This window comes from Lactuca saligna, chromosome 7 (genome assembly GCF_052625555.1).
Source record: "Lactuca saligna cultivar CGN05327 chromosome 7, ASM5262555v1, whole genome shotgun sequence".
Lineage (NCBI taxonomy): Eukaryota > Viridiplantae > Streptophyta > Magnoliopsida > Asterales > Asteraceae > Lactuca > Lactuca saligna.
Genome location: NC_136423.1, coordinates 34308528 through 34325693, shown reverse-complemented (window position 1 = coordinate 34325693; position 17166 = coordinate 34308528).

Below are 17166 nucleotides of genomic sequence, written 5' to 3'. Positions count from 1 at the left end.
TTTTAATGTATATAAAATATTCACGCCTTGAAAAACATCATGGCTCGCCAAGGCTTGACATAACTTAACTTTGACCTCGCTGCCAAATCATGCCTTGCGTTTTTTAAAACCTTGGTATATTTACCTACCAACAACTACAACGATATCTAACTTTTATAAATACGTATCGTCAAAATTCAACTTATGAAATGATTGTCCCTGTTGCAACGTGTGGCAAATAATTTAATAGCAACGATACAATTATGGATGTTTCTAGTGACATTTGTTACCCCTCTACTTTATGAAGTGATATTTTACACCTTGTATTTTTTTAATATATATATATATATATATATATATATATATATATATATATATATATATATATATATATATATATATATATATATATATATATATATATATATATATATATATATATATATATATAGTATAATGAAATTTCCTTCTACTTTGTAAAATGTCACTTTGATCCTATTACTTTCAACTTTGTAAAATATCATTTTCACGACACCATTTTATAAACTTTCTAGTTTATCATCCGTAATATATATAATCTGATTTTTCTTAATAACTTTCATTCATTAACTTTAAAAAAAAATTATGTGCTTAATTTTATGTATGTTTCGGTATAAATTCAAGATGGTTAACGACTCGACGTAAATTTAGAATTTGAGTTCGTTAATTTGTATTAACCTTGTATATTTATCTGACAACAAATATAACGGTACTGATATTTCCATATTTATACACATTTTAAGCAATATTTTGTTACATTTTGATTAATATTTTGGTTATTTGCAAAGATATATGGTATTTATAAGATTTAATGGTATTTTGTAGCCAAAATGAGCATTCTTGAAGAAAAATGACCAAAAGTGACAAAGATCGGAACTTTAGAGGATTGGAACTATGAAGATGAAGATTTCAGCTAAAAATCGATCTCACAACGTGAGCATCAATGTTCTAGAAGATAAGCATTCGGAAGCTAGAATCCGTTTTGGATACAGATTATAATTGAGCTCACGACGTTAGCAGGGTAATTACCAAAAACTATATATATATATATATATATATATATATATATATATATATATATATATATATATATATATATATATATATATATATAGGGAGATGATCAAATGAGAATACCTAAAAGGTTGACAATGCGAGTACAGTTCTGGATCAATCATTTTATAAGGGTATATTAGTAACTTTATATAAATATTAATTATTGATTTCCTAAAATCTAGGTATAATTATTTTAATTACCTAAAAAATTAATATTTCCTTTTAATTAATAAAATATATATAAATATTTTTTTTATGATTTTTCCCAAAAATTATTTATGAGTTTTTCAAAAAAATCACCTAAAAAATTTAATATTTCCTTTTATTTTAAATCTGAAAAGAAAATCTTAAAAAAATAATATTTTCTACTATTTCATGTTTTTGTTTTTCAAAAAAAAAAAAATGAATAGAAATCCAATCGCAAATCAATACACTTCCAATCATAAATGAAAACACATCAAATTACAAATAATTCAATGCGTTTTTCATAAATTGAAAAAAAAAATGTAAAAATTATCATTTTTTCATAAAATGAATACCTCTAATTATAAATAAATACACTCATTCACATGAATACACTAACATTCATAAATAAATATAATCATTTACACATGAATACATTGCAATTCACAGATGAATACACATGAATACACTGTTATTTATAATTTAATACACATTCTATCATAAATGAATAAACGTGCTATTAATAAATGAATACAACTATTCACACATAACTACAATGCTATTCATAAATGAGTACACATGTTATTCATAAATAAATACAACCATTCACGCACCCCCTTCAAGAAATTATTACCAAAAAATTCGAAAATTAGGATTGTCTTTCTTTCCATTGGTACACCTCATTGTCGCTTTTTGGTTTGCAAAATCTCTCCCATAAGGTGGGAAGTTGCCCCTGAAAGGGGTCATAATGTAGTTGTTGTTTCGAGGATCAGAAGTGGAGTCTCCGAACACTAAAATAGTAAAAAACCTTGTGGTTTTGAGTAGACGTTTTCACGATAAGATCTTGTGGTTCATAAAACTTAATTCCAAAGCTACATTCATGTATGAATAGAAAGAAATACGAGTAAAGAAATGTAGTTGATTAAACTTCATTGATTTACAGTCAAAATAAAAATAAAAGAGAAGATAATCATTACCGATCGAAGCAACTGCCCTATCGAGACCCCTTCCATTATTCCAGTCGAAAATGCTCTCACAGACATTTTATCGAGCACCTTATGTGCACAGTTCATCCCTTCTTCACGAACATACCCTCTTGGCCCCATTGGTTCCCATTCATTCAACAAATTAAAGACCATTGCCAATTTCTAAACAAAAATGTATAATTGTTGAGAGCAATCCATGATTTTCGATTAAATACAAAATCTGGGTAGCCATATGTTAAGATATTTGTATTTGGATAATAAAACTTCAAAGAGCATACCTGTGAACAATGTGTCCCTTTCCATCCACTAAATCTACCCGACTTCAGGTGAGAAAGAATCAACCTACGAATCAATGGTATCATACCTGTAGAATGACATGAACACCAACACTGTGGTTTACTGGTTGTGGTCTGCTCGTTGGGCTACCCGAGTACCACCACAATATGCCTCAAACGTCGCTGCTTCACCATCTCCAATTGTCACAGTCATCTTCGCCATTGCCAATTGTCACAGTCATCTTCGCCATTGCCAATTGTCACAATCATCTTCGGCTGTCACTCTTGATTGGAGCTGTGTGCGACGATGATGGTTGCGGTGTAAGATGAAGATGGGGAACATATCTTCGTGGTGGGTTGTAGGTGATGCCCAGATCAATGATGGACTGAGTTTTATGAAACCCTAAAAAGAAAGAGGTGGAAATATATACACGAGAAGGTTAAAGGAAATATGTGAGTGGGTGAGAAATTATAGGATATAGGTAAAGTTGAATTTCCTGTTATGTCCTTCTGACCATTTAAAAGTTACATTTTAATGCCAACAATTTAAGAATTTTTCATAAATCCCCCTTTCAATAATGACCTTAGATTTAAGTATTTAAATGGTCCAGATCGGTTCTCGCGTTCTCAACCTTTTAGGTGTTCTCATTTGATCCTACTCCCATATATATATATATATATATATATATATATATATATATATATATATATATATATATATATATATATATATATATATATATATAAAATAGTGGGACCCATGATTTTTAAGACCAAAGTCTTAAAAACAAGAAGCATGATTTTGGACCTTTAAAATTAATTTCAATGGTTTAGATTGAATAAATGATAATCCAAGTGATTTAGATTAAACCAACAGAATAAATGTACCACCTTTCAAACATAAAATACATTTCTTGAAGCATAAAGAAACACAAATATACTCACCCGGATCAACCTCTAAAACATAAACAAAGAGTCTCAAGAACAAAATTAAATTTTATCAACTCATACCTCCTATTCGTCGGATGCATGTCGCTTGGGTTCCCAACCACCCCCTTATAACACCTTACTCATTGGCTCTCTTATCATTTGAACAAATTAAAAAAAAAAAAAAAAGATAAAATTGCAAAAATGGTCTATGTGGTATGTAAATTTTTGGGGTTTTAGTTCAAACCTCGAGTTTTTTTATTCATGGTCATTTTGAACTAGTTAACTTGCAATTTTGGTCCCCCGTTCAAACTAAAATGACTATTATACCCTTAATGAATTTAGTTTTCATTTTTTTTTCAATTTTTAGAATTATTATTATTATTATTATTATTATTGTTATTATTATTATTATTATTATTATTAAATATACAACTGGGCCCACATATATATATATATATATCTCACTCTCTCTCACTCTCTCTCTCTAGAAATCAACATAGGATACCCACATTTCTTTCATTTTTCCTGTAAACCACATTGACATGGAGAAATAGATGAATTTCTTTTGGATTTGACCTGTAATTTAGTTCAAATAGGCGATGAAGGTGGGTTTCCACCTGAACCTCAATCATTACCGCCACTTGCACAATTAGAATCAAGGAATGATACAAGATAAAAAAGATTTTAAATTTTTGCTACTTACTTTGATTTATAGAGAAAATGGAGGAAGAGAAGGACCTTTGGTCTCTCTCTCTCTCACAACCAAACTTCCCCTTCCTTCTTCTTCTTCACTTACAACCAAGAACCACCATTGTTGGCCATCGGAGTAGCTCCCTCCGCCACTCCTCGCTGCCATGGTAAAAACCTACCACCACCGTGTTTATTTTTTAGAGTACAGGAGCCCCAAACATCCTCGACCCTTACTCCTTCCTCTCCTCATATTAATTTCTTACAGGTTAGTTTCTAAATGTTTCAATTTCTTGATTTTCGTATAATAAAATAAAGATATTAGATCTTGGTGTATGAATCTTGCAGGATTGTATCCAGATACTGATTGATTACAGAGTATGCTAACTCAACAACTTTAAATGAGGAAGGTGGAGTAATGCGATGACGGTGATGGCTTCAGCTACCTCTTCATCCTCTTCTTCCTTTAGCGATCGAAAGGGAGAGGAGGGTGGAGTAATGGGCTAGTGGCAGAACAATAGTGATACAATGACAGATGGAGGTGGTGGATGCCTTGCCTCATCGGTCTCGTTCTCATTTCTTTGTTACCAGCGACGTTCATAGGTGAGACGGGGAAGGAGTGTCGGAGGAATGGTGGTGGGGTGCAATACCGAACATAAGAAGGGCGATGGCAGGTGGTGCGGTAGCTGCCTCAAGATCGTCAGAGGTGGCAACCCTTCGTATTCGTTGAAGTTGAGATCGAAAGAAAAAAAAAGAGTTGTGCGCTTTATTTTAAGAGAGAGAGAGAGATGTGGGCCCCAAATTAGTTAGTTATTTTATTTTTCATTTAAATTAAATAGAAAATCATAAAAAATATATTAGAAGGGCATAATAGTCTTTTCAGTTTACTGAGGGACCTAAAACACAAAGAAACTAGCTCAAAATGACCATCAATCCAAAAAAGTCGTGGTTTGGACTAAATCCCCCAAAAAATGCATACCACAGGGATATTTTTGCATTTTTGTCTAAAAAAAAAGCATACGTTCCCTCTCTAATCCTAAATTTGGAGTACAAACACCACCCTTCTTCTTCTATCTTATGCCATGACCATCTGTCGTACCTTATATTTGCGTTTCGACCACCGTATTCCTTTGCTACTACCATCTTCGAATACCCTTGCTAACACCACTACTCTACAACGAATCATAACCATGCCAGTTTCTTCCTTGCACAAACCCTATCCGCCACCGCGACCGCCACATAGTGCCGCCTCCAACAGTTATAGACTCGACATCACTATCGTCAGCAACCACCAGGAGATTGCATCACGATCATCAGCAACCACCAATCATCTCCATATTCAGCCACACTTGCTACCCTTTTTCTACAATCTAATCACTGCCAGTCACCACTCGTACCACCAATCTCAGCCACCATCATCCCCATCTTCATCCACTAACTGTGCCACCTTCAGCTTCTTTGGTTCAAAATTGAGCACTAAGGTTTGGTTTTTGATTTTTGTATTTCCTTATTATTGTTTTATATCACGGGCTTAACTGCGTTTTTTGTTTTCTGTTATGGTTCATATGTATTTTGAAGCATAAAGCAATAATAGGTGTGGTTTAATACTTTAACGTGCCTCCCCGTGTATCAGATGGATCTTCTATAGACTTCTTAAGATCTTCTCATTCGAATTATTTTGTTTAATATCTGACATAAAAGTTCAAAATATTTTTTCCAAATATGGAAAACTTGATCTTCTAAATGTCTTTGAAGACCCAGGGGGAGGGGAGTAAAAGCAAGGAGAAGGGGTTCACGAGATTTGGTTCAAAAGATATTTGAGGTATATAAAAAATGGTTATTGTTGTATTTTTATACCTACCAACTCAAGTTGTTCTTCTCTGGTCTTCTATTTAGTTTGCAGAAGAAGCCTTATAGATTTTAACACACGGGTAGTACCATCAATCAGAGCATGTTATATATTTGCCTGCATGTCCATAACAGGTCTGATGGAACTCATGGTGGCTAATATACACCGTGAGCATCTTCATAGTCTTTGTGTTTCTACTTTTAGTTCACCTATTATTCTGAGTTATGGTAACTTCTGACCTTCAGTTGCTCTATCATGGCATTTGGTAGCACAACATCTGTTTTGGTGATAGGGGAGTTTCATTTATTGTTTTTCTAGAGCCTCCATAAATCCAATGACATCATGATATAAGGAGTTGACTTTGTGGTTTTAACACTTTTATAGACTTGATATCTATCTTACTTTAAATTGTTTGTTTGTAGGAGTCGAATTTGTCAAAAAAAAAAAAAATGTAAAATAACACTTACTGGGGTTGCTTGAGGTCTGATGTATACATCCCTAGAGTGATGGCACTTACTGAGATTCCAGATTTATTGCTTTTGAATGTTTGAATTCTTCATTTTGAATAGACCGCCTGATGTTGGTGGATGTTCCTCAATGTGGTTGTAACAGAAAGAAATCATGTCAAATTTAGCAGAAACTTTGTATACTCTTTAAATTTATCGTATCTATATACCAATTTACCATTTTTTAGTAACTCTGATTCCTTGAATTTTTGCTTTGATTAATTTCACTATTCTCTATTTGCTTGTTGATGATGAACGTATTTAAGAAGGATTTGTGGAAATTACAACATATTTCTAAAAAATTGTCTTTTTTTTTATTTTTATTTTTAAATTGATAGAAACATATAATTATTAAACAAGTAGGTGAGTGAGTTGTGAGTAATTTCATAAGATAATTCTGGAGATTTGGAGATTTTAGAAAGAGAAGTCTAAAGAAAAATAAACCATAGAATTCAAGTGTAAAGCATCCAAGGAAGAAGAATTGATTGAAGATCATAACCATTACTTAGTTTGGTACATTCAACTATGTTCTTATTTGTTGAATATATGTGTTTGATTTCAGCCATGAGCAGCTGAATCTAGTTGCTTCTGTTTAGCTAGATGAAGCTTCAACTTCATGGATTAATTTATTAATTATGGATTTTACTAGTTGGTTATGTGCTTGTGTTTGATTGTTAATATCTAGGATGCTAATATTTGATATTTAAATTGTTTGAATTCATGTTCTGTGTAGCTTAGTGACTATTAAATTACATGAACTTGACACCTAGTGATTTAGTGACCATTAAATTGTTAGAGCTCAAAATCTTAGATAAGTAATTGAAGTAATTAGATTTAGTTGTGCTAGAGAACATACATTATGACCATAATTGTGTTTGCTTAATAAATCTTACATAGCTCCATTCATAATCCATAACTGATTCTGTGTGATCATGCATAGTTTTACATGAATTAGTTAAACATTAGTAAATTTGGACTAAAATTACTAATAATATAATAATTGGTAACCAACTTTAATTATCCATAATTAGTAGCTAACCATAGATGAGAAGCGGATTCGAACTAAACATAAGTGTTTTTAGAATATTGAGTAAAACTATCAGTTAATTCTTAAAGATTGTCTGAACTTTTAAAATCAGATAAAAACCAATTTAAATCTTTGCTTATTTTAGGTTAATTTTTAGTAATTAGGTTAGTTAATTAAGTCTATTCCCTATGATCAACAACCGATTTACCTAAATTATTTTATAATTCGATCAGGTACACTGTCTATGTGCATTTTAGCTAGTTAAGTTTGTTATGTTATAAATTTAAAACTAATAGGTACTTTTATGCACATCTGGTATCTAACTATTATCACTACTGTCGTTGAAAATCAACTTATAAAACGGATTAGGATCAGGCCTACATGCTAATTAATATATATATATATATATATATATATATATATATATATATATATATATATATATATATATATATATATATATATATATATAGTCAAGATCAAATAAGAAGGAAATTTTTGGTAGGAAGGTAAGAAGTTTTTTTTCTACATATTTTTTTCACGAACAAACAAAATGAATCATTAGATGATTCATTTCTAAGATGATTCACAAGAAAAAATTCTCAAACATTTCGATGATTCATTTATACAATGATTTTGTTGTTATTCACTAAAATTATCATAAAAATGAATTTTTTTCTTAATTTACTTAAAAATGAATCATAAAGATGTTTTTTTGAGAATTTTTTCTTGTGAATCATCTTACAAATGAATCATCTAGTGATTCATTTATTTTGTTCGTCAAAAAAATATGTAGAAAAAAAACTTCTTACCTTCCTACCAAAAAAAATTTCTTACCGGATCTATATCCTATATATATATATATATATATATATATATATATATATATATATATATATATATATATATATATATATATATATATATATATATATATATTAAAGATATGAAAGTTAGGAATAGTAAAATTCCTAAGTGTTTGACAAGATTGGTCCCTAAGGTTATGTATGTTTGCTCCTCTTTTTTGTGTCAATTTTTTTATTATTTTTGGTCCTCAAACTTATATTGGTTTTAAAAAACTACTTGACCCTTCACCTTTATGCTTTTGTTCACAAAAACCCTTTCACTTTCGTTTGAATTTTTTATAACCCTCGTCGTTTGTTACATATTATTAGTATTTAGTCTTTTGGCAAAAATGGTCCCTCATTATTATTATTATTATTATTATTATTATTATTATTATTATTATTATTATTATTATTAGACAAAATTACACGATTGGTCCCTGTGGTTTACCTGATTTCACACATTAAGGATAACGATGGAAACCAAAATCACTCTTTTACTCATAATCATTTTTTTTATTAATTTATATTTCTCTTTTTGGTTTTAAATTAATGTTTTATTTATTAGAAAATACTCACCCAATACCATAAAGCCACCCACCAGCTGCCATCACCACCACCACCACTGCCAAAATTACATAAATGGTCCATATGGTTTACCCATTGTCACAAATTCAGTCTCTGCTACCTTAAAAGACCAAATTACCCTTACGTTAACTGACAAAAAACAACAGTCTATATTTTCCGGATTGATTTTCCGGCCGCTGTCATACATTGCAATAAAGTTCAATTTGTGAGACCATTTTTTTATTTTCCTCAGTTATATGTAAAAAAATTATGATTTAGATTTCTTTACTTATGTAATTAGATAAGATTGTTTATCTTCCTTTATTAGATTATCTCAGTGCAATTCAACATGCTACTTTACTTTATAAAGAAATATCTTTCGATCCCGACAACACCAGGGAATCTTTTCTAGTTATAATGAAAAAATCAAGTGGGAGTAATAACACCTATTTGATTTATCTATGATTTTCTAACATCGAAATTCAATTCTTTGAATATGACAAATGCTCATCTCTTCTAGAAACTTATTTTAAGTCTTTGAAGTTTGAATACAGCTTTTGGAGTACAATTTGCCACGTCGACTAGTCATGAAACACGAAACCATGCTTCGTCAAATAGCCATGAAACACATAACCATGCTTCACAATTTCATTATAGCTGTATTATAATAAGTAATAACCCGTGTTTTACAACTTTTGGGATTTATATATCTATTCTTTGTATAAAGTATTTTTATGTTTTCGAAAATATTATCAAAATAAATCCACAAAATTTTGATAAGTTTATATTAGTATTAAAAAATTAGGATTTTTTAACATGTGCCTAAATGGTAAGAGCATACGTGAGAAATTTTAATTACGGTAAATATTTGACATATTTATATATTATTGTTGAAACCACGATTTCACATTCCTTAGCTTCCTATTGTATTTTTAAGGGTTTTATTATTATTATTATTATTATTATTATTATTATTATTATTATTTTTATTATTTATTTATTTATTTATTTATTTTTTTCAAATTTACACTTTTATTATTTCCTTTTAATCTTCCCTACTAAAAGCATATGAAATGGTACTATATTCTAGATTTTTAGTTCCCTCAAAAAATTTCCTTTATTCGATGATTTATATATTATCTTTTTAAATTTCTTTTTTTTTTTTTTTTTATATCATACTAGTTTATAACCCGTAACAACCCCGGCTATAAAATTTATTAAACTTTTATATTAAAAAATCAAAATTATTAATCAATTATTTTAAATAAATTAATATTTAAGAGATATTTTTTAGTTATATAAAATTATAATTGTTGATTTAAATAAATACGTGAAGTTATATCACCTTATAATTTGTATTAATTTATTTTTATTTTTTAATATAATGTTACCAATTTAATATAATTAGAGTGAGAAAATTTAAAATGAAGAACCAATTATTAATTTAATGTAACTAAAGTGAGAAATTTGAAATTGATAATTAATATATTGACAAGTGACATGATATATGACATATAATATTAATGAAGAGTTCTAATAGTATGACACTTGTCAATAGATGAATAAGCATGTTCTTTTATTAGAATAGAGAGATAAGTTTATCATCTTTATCATAACGACGAGGAGCATTTAACAAACATTTAGTAAGCATTGGACAAGCATTTAAAATAAAAGATGAGAATTGAAATTGATAAGTATTCTCATCTCAAAACAAAAAATAAAGTTTAATAGTAATTTTGCAATTTAACATTTAAAGTGAAAAATGATATTGAAATCTTCTGTTTGAATGTTAAGTTTCTTTCTTTTAGCCACTTGTTGAAAATTATTAGCCTCACGCTCTGGACATGTACCGAAGTTGTGACTAAAAGATTTGTAAAGTTTGCAACACTTTACTAGTCTCGTTAATTCCTTTCCGCTTCTCATTCACTTTTGCTTAGGCTGTCCTTTTGTTTTTGAGATAATTGGGCATTGAACTAGCTCAATTGCATTAGTTACAAGATGACTATTGTTTCCACAATATGATGAAACATCAAAATTTCCGTGAAGATGTAATCGAAAGATTTCAATAAATCGAGCTTCTTCGCGTCTCCACCGTGATAGCCAATAACTAGAAGGAATTTCAAAGCAACCCTAATGGAGAAATACACTTCAGATATGACGACAAAGTATCCCGACAAATTCAAAGTTTTTGCAAGTGCATTTAGTCATCTTACTATCCCAAATCACCTGATGACATTGAGCTGCTTTGTAATGTTTGACAATAAAACTTGTGTCATTTTCTTCCCGAACCGAATATTGAATTACTTGAGCAAATTGTTCTTCGAACTTTTTGAATGCAAATGGAGTCAAAACTTGGTAACCTTGTTTTTCTAACGGTTATAATGATCTAAAATGCGACTCTTGATATTTTTTCAGCATACCATCATGTATTTGTTTATGACCAACATCTTCAATGGCAAGATGAACCTATACAAGTATAAGTAAAAAGATTAATAAAAAAATGTTTAAACTAAAATAACATGTAGTAATATAATACCAATACTCATTTGTCTAATAAAACTCCCTTAGACATGTATGAAGACATGTATGAGAACATATATACTTTTTTATAAATGAATTTATGCTTTCCGATCTTCCGGTAGTCATCATGCCACCAAAGAAAAAGTCACGAAGATAAGTTGGAACCCATAATGTTTTAATTTGGTACAACGCTACCACATGTTTATTCTTTTCGAGATTATACTTTACAATGAATAATGACCATTGTTGCTCAAATACTTCAGCCAAGTCTAACTTATGTAAGTTGTAAAATTCGGTGCACCAACTTGAGTACTCAGTTTTTAGGACCGAAGTAAACCAACTACTAAACTTAATGGTGATATGTCATATGCAAAATGCATGTTTAGTATAAGGCATCTCCATTTCAATTGCTCTTTTCATCCAAGGATCTTGATCGATCATATCATTTTTGGTGACTTTTCATCAATTGCACAAATTTCTGAAAATAAAATAATTTGAAGAAACTTAGTTACATACTAAAACAAAAATATAGTTACCTTATATAACCATTAAATCGCATTTAGTTTCTCGTTACGTAGAAGTGCATAACCAATCAATATAGTTCTTTCATGATTGTCAATAACATTAAATATGCCAAATAGCATGTCGTATGAAGTCACCTTGTATGTAGTATCAAATACTACAAGATCTCCGTATTTTTGGTACAATTTAAAACAATGAGCATGACACTACAAAATATGTTCTAGCCTATTTTCACTATCTAGTGTAAATGCATATTGAAAATTAAGATTTTCACTTTTAGCACTTTTACAGTACTCCAAAAGCTCCATTGCATCATTCTGTGAGTGTAGTTTATGATTTTTGGTAAAAAGGTTATATACATCCTTCTTAAGAAAAGAAAGTTCTCCATGTCTCACATTCATTTCAAGCTCCATCACCCTCATAATTTTTGTAACAAACAAACCCCCTTCTTTTAATAAAAGTATACGTTTTTCATTCTCTATATTACGGTAAGATGGTAAAAGTCGAACCACTTGAGTAGACAACACAACATGGTTATGCTCCGCAACAAACTTAGTGACTTGCCACTCTTCAGAGAAAACTTCGTTAATTCTTCTGAATGTTATACACATGTGGGCATTGCATTCACATCTTGTATAAACTAGGTTTCTTGGTTTTTTGTGAAATATTATTTTAAACTCCGACTTTCCTTCACGATGATAAAAAAAAGTCACGTCTTTTCCTTTCTTCCGTTTTCGTGTTCACGAACCTTACTTTTTGAACCGAAACCCATTATTTCTGACATAATTTTGATAAAAAAAATAAGAGCCTCTTCTCTACTTAGAAAACATTGACTAACGAACGGTTCATCAAAATTTGCATTGTTGTTTTGACTCTGTTCTTCTTCTTCAATAACAATTTTTTTCATATTGAGCATCTATCGAGTTTTCTTCGGCGGGAACCTCATTCAGATCTAGAAATATATGTTCTTTCATATGTAATGCTTGCCAAATGCTTTCTAAACCCTCCTCGTTGTTTGATAAAAGTGACAAAGTGATATCATCACAAAAAAAAAATCCAAAAATGTTAGTATATAAATCATGGAATGGAGGGAAATTTAAGAGAAAACTAAAAATCAATAATTTAGTGCTACTGCATATGTTTTAGTAGGGAAAATTATAAGGACATTATAAAAGTGAAAATTTGAAAAAAAAAAGGTAGTTAATTAATGTGAAATCTTGATTCCATTAATAATACATGTCTAATATTTACCATGTCTAATAATTACCATAATTAAAATTTCTTACATGTACCCTTAAGGGCACATGTTAGAAAATTCCTTATAAATTAATAATGACATTTGTAATACTTAATTCAAGTATTTGATATTTTTATGCTTTTGATTTAATTAAGGGTGTAAAACCACAATTTATGAATGGTCATGACGTAACGAAGGAAGCCTCACAACGTGGCCATCGTTACAAAAATATGTGTCCATCCTTGTGGGTCATAAGGTGACGTATAGGAGGTCACGGCGTGACAAAAGGTTAACCCTAATTTAATGTTTTGCGCCTTATTTAAGGGAAGTGAGGGGCTAGGGTTTGCACAACCTCAACCTCTAGCACCTCCCTCCTACCCAAATTGAAGTTAGCATCCATTGTGACCTTGAAGAGCTATCTTGGCATGCAAGTCTCCTCCCCACCACCTTGTATTGTTTATGGCCATTTGTAAGTCCTAAATCTCTTGCCTTTCTCACTTATGCATTCCAGGTATAAGTTTTATTCACTTTTCTCAGTGATTAGGTTGGGTAGCATACATGGTATCCATAAAGTTAGCAACTTTATGGATCATTAAGGCCTTTTAATTAGCATATATCACAGATCTAAGGATTTGTGGTTGTTTGGGATCCAAGCATGCAATTTGGCCTTATTTTCTCTTTATTAACCTCATTAGTGTTCAAGTCATGCATTGGAAATGCATGACTAAAACGCTATGATTTTATGGTCCTTTGGGTTGGGGAAAACGTTCTAGAAGGTTTGAAGGTTTTGCTTAAGGGATTAGGAGCTTAATGCTCTAATCTGTCCAGATTAGGACTCATGACGTGATAGGTTGTGCGTCACGTCATGACAAGGGGTGTTTCTGCGACTGTTTTGTCCTAACTCTATCACAACGTGACCCATGGGTGCCGCAACGTGACAATCAGCTGATGTGACATCCCCATTTTCACAGTTAGAAAAGACTGCTTTGTTTATGATTTATTTGAAATTCAAAGTAACCTTTTAAACAAAATGTTGCGGAATTTTCTCCCAAAAGAAAATATGATAATATTTTATCAAATCATTTCTGAAGAAATGTATTTTATTATATTAAAACCTCGGGATGTCATTGTCGATATTGATCAAACGCATAAATAGAACAACGTAGGCCTTACAACATTTATTTATATCTAATGGCCTATAATCCATAATCCCTCATCAAGTCATCAAACTATGCTCTTGTGACACTACCTGTAATACAAGAAACTGAGTGGGTTAGGCTTGTGAGTCTGGTGTGCACATAAAGTTTTCAACCCACAATAAATAGTTTATTAGTTTCATCAAATCAATCAACCCGATTACCTGTTCCTATTATCCTCACCTTACGTCTCTAATACATCTATCATAAGGGACTCATCCTAAGGATTTTCATCAGGATGGACACTACTGCTAAGGGGGTTCCTCAGCAATAAATATTCGTAAGGCAACCATGAGGGGGATGGAGTACACCGGTGAACACATCGTTCACAAACACCTACAGGTTGCGAGTCTGCTAGCGTTCCAATAGACTGTCTAGAATAGTCTGTGGTCGTCATCTATACTCCGCTAAATGACTGGATTATCGTTAGAGTAACCATCCTATTGCGACAATAGAGAGGCTCTAACACCGAGGCTTCTCATCATTTTATCACACATCGTCTATTTCATCTACCCATGTTTTACCCCAATATTTTTGTAGATATAAAATACATATACATTTTAAATCATTTAAAACTTGTATATAAATGTTCATCCAACATAAATATCAAGTAAACAGATAATATGAACACATAGCATGTAATTTATATAAAATACTTCATATCTATGTGTAAGATTAAAGTAACTATGCACTCACTTGTTAAGGTGGTGATTCCGAACTCAGACAACGCTTCACTTCTATTAATTTATTTTCCTCTGATGAAACCTAGTATCATTACCATTAGATATTAGTCTAATATTTACTGTGACAAATTATTATTATTATTATTATTATTATTATTATTATTATTATTATTATTATTATTATTATTATATAAGCGTTAAACAATACTTTCCAACCACTATGTACAGACAGGGGCTAGACATGAAACACCGGATGGCAGGACCATTTTAGCATTTAAGCCGTTCTGAAATCCAACAACCCGATGCGGTCCTTCAAACCAGATTTCCCGTACCGCGAGTAGTTAAAAAGATATTATAACGACACTTATATAAGTCATAATACTAGCGCAAATATTTATTATAAGGTCATAATAACAATACTAATTTTAAATATAAACTATACTTAAAGTAGGGTAAATATATCTTACTTACAAGGGGGTTTGGATAGGAGCCGGGACCTGCAGGGGCAGAACTTTGTCGCTGAATCTTTCTAAGAAAGATTCTTGTAGCACTTCAGTGCTCACCTTACTATACTAAAACTACAGTAAGAGAAGTCGTATCACGAGGGACCGAAATGCTCAGAGGGATAAGAAGTGAAAGACTCTTAAATCAAAAGAATGGTGCATGAAATATGAGAGCCTAGAGACTCTTATGTATAGTAATTGAATTCTCAAAAACTATCATTTATAGTTACTTAATGACCTTATAGTTATATAAATGATTAAACATCCCTTTATAATACTATTTTCGATAGATTTAACGATATTTGTACCAAACTAATGTCGAAAGTATTCAACACTAGTCTTATAACGACCACATCGTCGATACCTTTCTAATGATATATACATGTGTGTGTGTGTATATATATATATATATATATATATATATATATATACGTATATATGATTTATATATTATTTTAATACGTAAATATGCTATTAAAAATTATAACTCGTTCATATGAACTTCGTTTTTGACGTTCTTTATATCCACGCGTAGCTATCGACGAGATCTACAATTTTCGTTTAGACTCTGTCGGCTAATTTTGAATTTAGATTTTTGTCCATATTTTTTATAAAATTAAATGATTTTACTAAAATCATAACTCTCTCATACGGACTCCGTTTTTGGCCTTCTTTTCCTCAAAATTCTTATTTTAAGGAGTACTACGATTTTCTTTTTTGTGGTATTAGCTAAAAGTCAGCCATTCTCTTCGTAGTCTTTTACGTCACACATTCCTTATGCACGACTGACTTTTATATCTTATAAAATCATATCTAATTCATATGGAGTTGGATTCTACGAAATTTATATTTTTGGGATCGGGGCGACGTGTACTTTCTAAATATATAATAATATATATGTTTTGGTAAACTTATTTTTACGATTTACGGACGATTCAACTGATTTTTCCTATTTTATTATATTATAACAATCATGAAACACATTATATTCACATAATTATTCTTTATTATGTCAAATAGGTTACCATTGTTGACCCCAACTGTTACATCATCATAATATTGCTTAGCGATAAACACGGGCGTTACAGCTAAGGTTGACTATAGCATTGACTCTTGACCATGGTTGACTTTTGGGTCAAGCTAGGATTTTAGGGTGTAGACTGAGAGGGTACTTCTTTATTATTGTTAGATGTCTCATTACTCTTGCCTACTCTATGTATGAGAACAATGGTAGTTTTAGATGTTATTCGTGAGGTGAGTCTTCTCACTATACTATATGACACTAGGTGTCGATTGTGCATGTTGTCTTTCTGACTCTTGTTGATGTGGTTATATGGGCTCGGGTTGATATAGAGCTGACGGATCCGATATGGATCGGTGTCAATATTGGCTTGGAGTCGTTACGAACTCGGGGTTGTTACAGACCTGAAAGAGCCGAGCTGGGCTCGGAGTCAATATAGACTTGGGGTCGATACGGATCCGATACAACTACATGTTGTTATGTATGTTGTATGTGGTATTTTGGGGGAACTCACTACGCTTCGTGCTTATATTTTTTTGATTTAATGTGTTTCAG